The following is a 9,658-nucleotide window of genomic DNA, read 5'->3' as shown; positions in this document are numbered from 1 at the left end:
GTCAGGGGGTCACCATGAAGATGGGGCTCGGGGGTCACCATGAAGATCGGGCTCGGGGGGTCACCATGAAATGGGGGTCACCATGAAGATGGGGCTCGGGGTCACCATGAAGATGGGGCTCGGGGGTCACCATGAAGATGGGGCTCTTGGGTCACCATGAAGATGGGGCTCGGGGGTCACCATGAAGATGGGGCTCGGGGGTCACCATAAGGATGGGGCTCGGGGAACACCATGAAGATGGGGCTCGGGGGTCACCATGAAGATGGGGCTCGGGGAACACCATGAAGATGGGGCTCATGGGTCACCATGAAGATGGGGCTTGGGTCACCATGAAGAGGGGCTCGGGGGTCACCTGAAGATGGGGGCTCATGGGTCACCATGAAGATGGGTTCGGGGTCACCATGAAGATGGGGCTCAGGGAACACCATGAAGATGGGGCTCGGGGACACCCATGAAGATGGGGCTCGGGGGTCGCCATGAAGATGGGGCTCGGGGGTCACCATGAAGATGGGCTCGGGGTCACCATGAAGATGGGCTCAGGGGTCACCATTGAAGATCGGGCTCGGGGGTCAACCATGAAGATGGGGCTCTGGGGTCACCATGAAGATGGGGCTCGGGGGTCACCATGAAGATGGTTCTCGGGGGTCACCATGAAGATGGGGCTCGGGGGTCACCATGAAGATGGTTCTCGGGGGTCACCATGAAGATGGGGCTCGGGGGTCACCATGAAGATGGGGCTCGGGGTCACCATGAAGATGGGGTTCGGAGGGTCACCATGAAGATGGGGTTTGGGGGTCACCATGAAGATGGGGCTCGGGGGTCACCATGAAGATGGGGCTCGGAGGGTCACCATGAAGATGGGGTTTGGGGTCACCATGAAGATGGGGCTCGGGGGTCACCATGAAGATGGGGCTCGGAGGGTCACCATGAAGATGGGGCTCGGAGGGTCACCATGAAGATGGGGTTTGGGGGTCACCATGAAGATGGGGCTCGGAGGGTCACCATGAAGATGGGGTTTGGGGGTCACCATGAAGATGGGGCTCTGGGGTCACCATGAAGATGGGGTTCGGGGGTCACCATGAAGATGGGGCTCGGGGGGGTCACCATGAAGATGGGGCTCGGGGTCACCATGAAGATGGGGCTCGGGGGTCACCATGAAGATGGGTCTCAGGGTCACCATGAAGATCGGGCTCTTGGGTCACCATGAAGATGGGGCTCGGGGTCACCATGAAGATGGGGCTCGGGGGTCACCATGAAGATGGGCTCGGGGGGTCACCATAAGGATGGGGCTCGGGGAACACCATGAAGATGGGGCTCGGGGAACACCATGAAGATGGGGCTCGTGGGTCACCATGAAGTTGGGGCTCGGGGTCACCATGAAGATGGGGCTCGGGGTCACCATGAAGATGGGGCTCGGGGTCACTATGAAGATGGGGCTTGGGGGTCACCACGAAGATGGGGCTCGGGGGTCACCATGAAGATGGGGCTCGGAGGGTCACCATGAAGATGGGGTTTGGGGGTCACCATGAAGATGGGGCTCGGGGGTCACCCCGTGATCTCATAGAAAGCACAGTGATGACACAGCCGTTCCCGTTAGGATGACGGAGTGCAAGCTTCTCGCTACAAATCTCCCATCTATATAATATTTACCGGGATGGTAAACAATGGAGCAGAATTCTCGACCTGGAGTTCTAAAAACAAGACACTAGAAATGCGGACGACCCCGGGACCAGCCGGAGGAGGAGAGTGTTCGGAATCCTTGAAGTTGGCGCTCGGAAAAGACTTCCAGCAGAGGTAGGGAGTCAATATTTAAATATTCTTGAGACAAACATAGATTTCTACTCAGAGAAAAAGGTAAAAATAAAAGGACAAAATTTGTTTTAAAAAAAGGTCCCGTGAAACTGCGTGTCCATTCATTTTGTGCAAATGAGAAATCGAATGGTATTAGACTTTTTCTCTGCAGGTCAAATGTTATCCATTCATACAGAATATAGTGAATCAGGAAAAATACCACATTATGGCCACTAGATGGAGCTAGAAAATATTGGAAATAAATGTATTTTTTTACTAACCACTTCCCGCCCGGTCAATAGACAATTGACGTCCGGGAAGCGGTTGTGTTATCCTGACTGGTTGTCTATTGACGTCCTGCAGGACAACATGCCGGCCCGCGCGGTGTCACTCTGACACCCTGCATCTCCGATCTAGGTAAAGAGTCTCCGGCGGAGGCTCTTTACCACGTGATCAGCCGTGTCCAATCACGGCTGATCACGTGGTAAAGAGCCTAACGATGTAAACATGAAGAGCCGTTGATCAGACGCAAGTAGAGGAGAGCCGATCCGCTGCTCTCCTGACAGGGGGGGTTCGCGCTGATTGTTTATCAGGGCAGCCCCCCCTCCGGTGCCCACACTGGACCACCGGGGAAGCCGCCAGGGCCACCAAGACAACAGGCGGACAGGGGGCACAGTGATGGGCGGACAGGGGGGCACAGTGACTGTATTTGATGGGCACAGTGGCTACATTTGATGGGCACAGTGGCTGCATTTTATGGCCACAGTGGCTACATTTTATGGGCACAGGATGGGCACATTGGCTGCATATGATGAGCACAATATTTGCATATGATGGGCACAGGGGCTGGATTTGATGGGCACAGTGGCTGTAGTTGATGGGCACAGTGGCTGCAATTGATGGGCACAGTGGCTGCAATTGATGGGCACAGTGGCTGCATATGATGGACACACAGTGGTGGCATTTAATGGGCACAATGGCTGCATATAATGGGCGCAGTGGCTGCAATTGATGTTTTTTTTTAAATTTTTTTAGAATTTTTAGTGTGTTTGTGCCCCCCCCCCCCCAAAAAAAAATTAGAGTGCCAGCCGCCACTGCTACTGAATAATCTTCAGAAGTGCGTTGCCTCCTCCCATCTGGGTATATCTATATATCATGTATAATGTATCATATATACTCAGTCACACAGCTGTGGCAGTGAAGAATTAGGATGCATGAGATGTATTTGTGTTCCATGCTGGCTGCACCTGTTCTGGGTGATTCGCTGCACGCAGTCGCTGTACACAGTCGCGGTAAGCAGTCGCTGTACGCAGTCACTGTATGCAGTCACTGTATGCAGTCGCTGTACACAGTCGCTGTACGCAGTCTCTGTACGCAGTCTGTAGGCAGTCGCAGTACGCAGTCGCTGTATGCAGTCACTGTACGCAGTCTCTGTACACAGTCGCTGTACGCAGCTGCGGTACGCAGTCGCTGTATGCAGTCAGATGGTTCTCGGGGGTCACCATGAAGATGGGGCTTGGGGGTCACCATGAAGATGGGGCTTGGGGGTCACCATGAAGATGGTTCTCGGGGGTCACCATGAAGATGGTTCTCGGGGTCTCCATGAAGATGGTTCTCGGGGGTCTCCATGAAGATGGTTCTCGGGGGTCACCATGAAGATGGGGATTGGGGGTCACCACGAAGATGGGGCTCGGGGGTCACCATGAAGATGGGGCTCGGGGGTCACCATGAAGATGGGGCTCGGGGGTCACCATGAAGATGGGGCTCATGGGTCACCATGAAGATGGGGTTCGGCGGTCACCATGAAGATGGGGCTCGGGGTCACCATGAAGATGGGGCTCGGGGTCACCATGAAGATGGGGCTCGGGGGTCACCATGAAGATGGGGCTCATGGGTCACCATGAAGAAGGGGCTCTTGGGTCACCATGAAGATGGGTCTCGGGGTCACCATGAAGATGGGGCTCGGGGGTCGCCATGAAGATGGGGCTCGGGGGTCACCATGAAGATGGGGCTCGGGGGGTCACCATGAAGATGGTTCTCGGGGGTCACCATGAAGATGGGGCTCTGGGGTCACCATGAAGATGGGGTTCGGAGGGTCACCATGAAGATGGGGTTTGGGGGTCACCATGAAGATGGGGCTCGGGGGTCACCATGAAGATGGGGCTCGGAGGGTCACCATGAAGATGGGGTTTGGGGTCACCATGAAGATGGGGCTCGGGGGTCACCATGAAGATGGGGCTCGGAGGGTCACCATGAAGATGGGGCTCGGAGGGTCACCATGAAGATGGGGTTTGGGGGTCACCATGAAGATGGGGCTCGGAGGGTCACCATGAAGATGGGGTTGGGGGTCACCATGAAGATGGGGCTCGGGGGTCACCATGAAGATGGTTCTCGGGGGTCACCGTGAAGATGGTTCTTGGGGGTCACCATGAAGATGGGGCTCGGGGTCACCATGAAGATGGGGCTCTTGGGTCATCATGAAGATGGGGCTCGGGGGTCACCATGAAGATGGGGCTCAGGGGTCACCATGAAGATCGGGCTTGGGGGTCACCATGAAGATGGGGCTCGGGGGGTCACCATGAAGATGGTTCTCGGGGGTCACCATGAAGATGGGGCTCGGGGGGTCACCATGAAGATGGTTCTCGGGGGTCACCATGAAGATGGGGCTCGGGGGTCACCATGAAGATGGGGCTCGGGTCACCATGAAGATGGGGTTCGGAGGGTCACCATGAAGATGGGGTTTGGGGGTCACCATGAAGATGGGGCTCGGAGGGTCACCATGAAGATGGGGTTTGGGGGTCACCATGAAGATGGGGCTCTGGGGTCACCATGAAGATGGGGCTCGGGGGTCACCATGAAGATGGGGCTCTTGGGTCACCATGAAGATGGGGCTCGGGGGTCACCATGAAGATGGGGCTCAGGGGTCACCATGAAGATCGGGCTCGGGGGTCACCATGAAGATGGGGCTCGGGGGTCACCATGAAGAGGGTTCTCGGGGGTCACCATGAAGATGGGCTCGGGGGGTCACCATGAAGATGGTTCTCGGGGGTCACCATGAAGATGGGGCTCGGGGGTCACCATGAAGATGGGGGTTCGGAGGGTCACCATGAAGATGGGGTTTGGGGGTCACCATGAAGATGGGGCTCTGGGGTCACCATGAAGACGGGGTTCGGGGGTCACCATGAAGATGGGGCTCGGGGGTCACCATGAAGATGGTTCTCGGGGTTCACCGTGAAGATGGTTCTCGGGGGTCACCGTGAAGATGGTTCTTGGGGGTCACCATGAAGATGGGGCTCGGGGTCACCATGAAGATGGGGCTCTTGGGTCACCATGAAGATGGGGCTCGGGGGTCACCATGAAGATGGGGCTCAGGGGTCACCATGAAGATCGGGCTCGGGGGTCACCATGAAGATGGGGCTCGGGGGTCACCATGAAGATGGTTCTCGGGGGTCACCATGAAGATGGGGCTCGGGGAACGCCATGAAGATGGGGCTCGGGGGTCGCCATGAAGATGGGTCTCGGGGGTCACCATGAAGATGGGGCTCGGGGGTCACCATGAAGATGGGGCTCGGGGGTCACCATGAAGATGGGGCTCGGGGGTCACCATGAAGATGGGGCTCGGGGGTCACCATGAAGATGGGGCTCGGGGGTCACCATGAAGATGGTTCTCGGGGGTCACCATGAAGATGGGGCTCGGGGGGTCACCATGAAGATGGTTCTCGGGGGTCACCATGAAGATGGGGCTCGGGGGTCACCATGAAGATGGGGTTCGGAGGGTCACCATGAAGATGGGGTTTGGGGGTCACCATGAAGATGGGGTTTGGGGGTCACCATGAAGATGGGGCTCGGGGGTCACCATGAAGATGGGGCTCGGAGGGTCACCATGAAGATGGGGTTTGGGGTCACCATGAAGATGGGGCTCGGGGGTCACCATGAAGATGGGGCTCGGAGGGTCACCATGAAGATGGTGCTCGGAGGGTCACCATGAAGATGGGGTTTGGGGGTCACCATGAAGATGGGGCTCGGAGGGTCACCATGAAGATGGGGTTTGGGGGTCACCATGAAGATGGGGCTCTGGGGTCACCATGAAGACGGGGTTCGGGGGTCACCATGAAGATGGGGCTCGGGGGTCACCATGAAGATGGTTCTCGGGGGTCACCGTGAAGATGGTTCTCGGGGGTCACCGTGAAGATGGTTCTTTGGGGTCACCATGAAGATGGGGCTCGGGGGTCACCATGAAGATGGGGATCGTGGGTCACCATGAAGATGGGGCTCGGGGGTCACCATGAAGATGGGGCTCAGGGGTCACCATGAAGATCGGGCTCGGGGGTCACCATGAAGATGGGGCTCGGGGGTCACCATGAAGATGGTTCTCGGGGGTCACCATGAAGATGGGGCTCGGGGGGTCACCATGAAGATGGTTCTCGGGGGTCACCATGAAGATGGGGCTCGGGGGTCACCATGAAGATGGGGTTCGGAGGGTCACCATGAAGATGGGGTTTGGGGGTCACCATGAAGATGGGGCTCTGGGGTCACCATGAAGACGGGGTTCGGGGGTCACCATGAAGATGGGGCTCGGGGGTCACCATGAAGATGGTTCTCGGGGGTCACCGTGAAGATGGTTCTCGGGGGTCACCGTGAAGATGGTTCTTGGGGGTCACCATGAAGATGGGGCTCGGGGTCACCATGAAGATGGGGCTCTTGGGTCACCATGAAGATGGGGCTCGGGGGTCACCATGAAGATGGGGCTCAGGGGTCACCATGAAGATCGGGCTCGGGGGTCACCATGAAGATGGGGCTCGGGGGTCACCATGAAGATGGTTCTCGGGGGTCACCATGAAGATGGCGCTCGGGGGTCACCATGAAGATGGTTCTCGGGGGGTCACCATGAAGATGGGGCTCGGGGGGTCACCATGAAGATGGTTCTCGGGGGTCACCATGAAGATGGGGTTCGGAGGGTCACCATGAAGATGGAGTTTGGGGGTCACCATGAAGATGGGGCTCGGGGGGTCACCATGAAGATGGGGCTCGGAGGGTCACCATGAAGATGGGGTTTGGGGTCACCATGAAGATGGGGGCTCGGGGGTCACCATGAAGATGGGGCTCGGAGGGTCACCATGAAGATGGGGCTCGGAGGGTCATCATGAAGATGGGGTTTGGGGGTCACCATGAAGATGGGGCTCGGAGGGTCACCATGAAGATGGGGTTTGGGGGGTCACCATGAAGATGGGGCTCTGGGGTCACCATGAAGATGGGGTTCGGGGGGTCACCATGAAGATGGTTCTCAGGGGTCACCGTGAAGATGGTTCTCGGGGGTCACCATGAAGATGGTTCTCGGGGGTCACCATGAAGATGGGGCTCGGGGGTCACCATGAAGATGGTTCTCGGGGGTCACCATGAAGATGGGGCTCGGGCGTCACCATAAGGATGGGGCTCATGGGTCACCATGAAGATGGGGCTCTTGGGTCACCATGAAGATGGGGCTCGGGGTCACCATGAAGATGGGGCTCGGGGGTCACCATGAAGATGGGGCTCGGGGGTCACCATGAAGATGGGGCTCGGGGGTCACCATGAAGATGGGGCTCGGGGGTCACTATGAAGATGGGGCTCGGGGGTCACCATGAAGATGGTTCTCGGGGGTCACTATGAAGATGGGGCTTGGGGGTCACCACGAAAATGGGGCTTGGGGGTCACCATGAAGATGGGGCTCGGAGGGTCACCATGAAGATGGGGTTTGGGGGTCACCATGAAGATGGTTCTCAGGGGTCACCGTGAAGATGGTTCTCGGGGGTCACCATGAAGATGGTTCTCGGGGGTCACCATGAAGATGGGGCTCGGGGGTCACCATGAAGATGGTTCTCGGGGGTCACCATGAAGATGGGGCTCGGGGGTCACCATGAAGATGGTTCTCGGGGGTCACCATGAAGATGTGGCTCGGGGGTCACCATAAGGATGGGGCTCGGGGAACACCATGAAGATGGGGCTCGGGGGTCACCATGAAGATGGGGCTCGGAGGGTCACCATGAAGATGGGGCTCGGGGGTCACCATGAAGATGGGGCTCGGGGGTCACCATGAAGATGGGGCTCGGAGGGTCAACATGAAGATGGGGCTCGGGGGTCACCATGAAGATGGGGCTCGGGGGTCACCCCGTGATCTCATAGAAAGCACAGTGATGACACAGCCGTTCCCGTTAGGATGACGGAGTGCAAGCTTCTCGCTACAAATCTCCCATCTATATAATATTTACCGGGATGGTAAACAATGGAGCAGAATTCTCGACCTGGAGTTCTAAAAACAAGACACTAGAAATGCGGACGACCCCCGGGACCAGCCGGAGGAGGAGAGTGTTCGGAATCCTTGAAGTTGGCGCTCGGAAAAGACTTCCAGCAGAGGTAGGGAGTCAATATTTAAATATTCTTGAGACAAACATAGATTTCTACTCAGAGAAAAAGGTAAAAATAAAAGGACAAAATTTGTTTTAAAAAAAGGTCCCGTGAAACTGCGTGTCCATTCATTTTGTGCAAATGAGAAATCGAATGGTATTAGACTTTTTCTCTGCAGGTCAAATGTTATCCATTCATACAGAATATAGTGAATCAGGAAAAATACCACATTATGGCCACTAGATGGAGCTAGAAAATATTGGAAATAAATGTATTTTTTTACTAACCACTTCCCGCCCGGTCAATAGACAATTGACGTCCGGGAAGCGGTTGTGTTATCCTGACTGGTTGTCTATTGACGTCCTGCAGGACAACATGCCGGCCCGCGCGGTGTCACTCTGACACCCTGCATCTCCGATCTAGGTAAAGAGTCTCCGGCGGAGGCTCTTTACCACGTGATCAGCCATGTCCAATCACGGCTGATCACGTGGTAAAGAGCCTAACGATGTAAACATGAAGAGCCGTTGATCAGACGCAAGTAGAGGAGCCGATCCGCTGCTCTCCTGACAGGGGGGTTCGCGATGATTGTTTATCAGGGCAGCCCCCCCTCCGGTGCCCACACTGGACCACCGGGGAAGCCGCCAGGGCCACAACAAGGACAGACAGGCGGACAGGGGGCACAGTGATGGGCGGACAGGGGGCACAGTGACTGTATTTGATGGGCACAGTGGCTACATTTGATGGGCACAGTGGCTGCATTTTATGGCCACAGTGGCTACATTTTATGGGCACAGGATGGGCACATTGGCTGCATATGATGAGCACAATATTTGCATATGATGGGCACAGGGGCTGGATTTGATGGGCACAGTGGCTGTAGTTGATGGGCACAGTGGCTGCAATTGATGGGCACAGTAGCTGCAATTGATGGGCACAGTGGCTGCATATGATGGACACACAGTGGTGGCATTTAATGGGCACAATGGCTGCATATAATGGGCGCAGTGGCTGCAATTGATGTTTTTTTTTAAATATTTTTTAGAATTTTTAGTGTGTTTGTGCCCCCCCCCCAAAAAAAAAATTAGAGTGCCAGCCGCCACTGCTACTGAATAATCTTCAGAAGTGCGTTGCCTCCTCCCATCTGGGTATATCTATATATCATGTATAATGTATCATATATACTCAGTCACACAGCTGTGGCAGTGAAGAATTAGGATGCATGAGATGTATTTGTGTTCCATGCTGGCTGCACCTGTTCTGGGTGATTCGCTGCACGCAGTCGCTGTACACAGTCGCGGTAAGCAGTCGCTGTACGCAGTCACTGTATGCAGTCACTGTATGCAGTCGCTGTACGCAGTCTCTGTACGCAGTCTGTAGGCAGTCGCGGTACGCAGTCGCTGTATGCAGTCACTGTACGCAGTCTCTGTACACAGTCGCTGTACGCAGCTGCGGTACGCAGTCGCTGTATGCAGTCAGATGGTTC

This window comes from Rana temporaria, chromosome 9 (genome assembly GCF_905171775.1).
Source record: "Rana temporaria chromosome 9, aRanTem1.1, whole genome shotgun sequence".
Lineage (NCBI taxonomy): Eukaryota > Metazoa > Chordata > Amphibia > Anura > Ranidae > Rana > Rana temporaria.
This window is presented reverse-complemented; position numbering follows the sequence as displayed.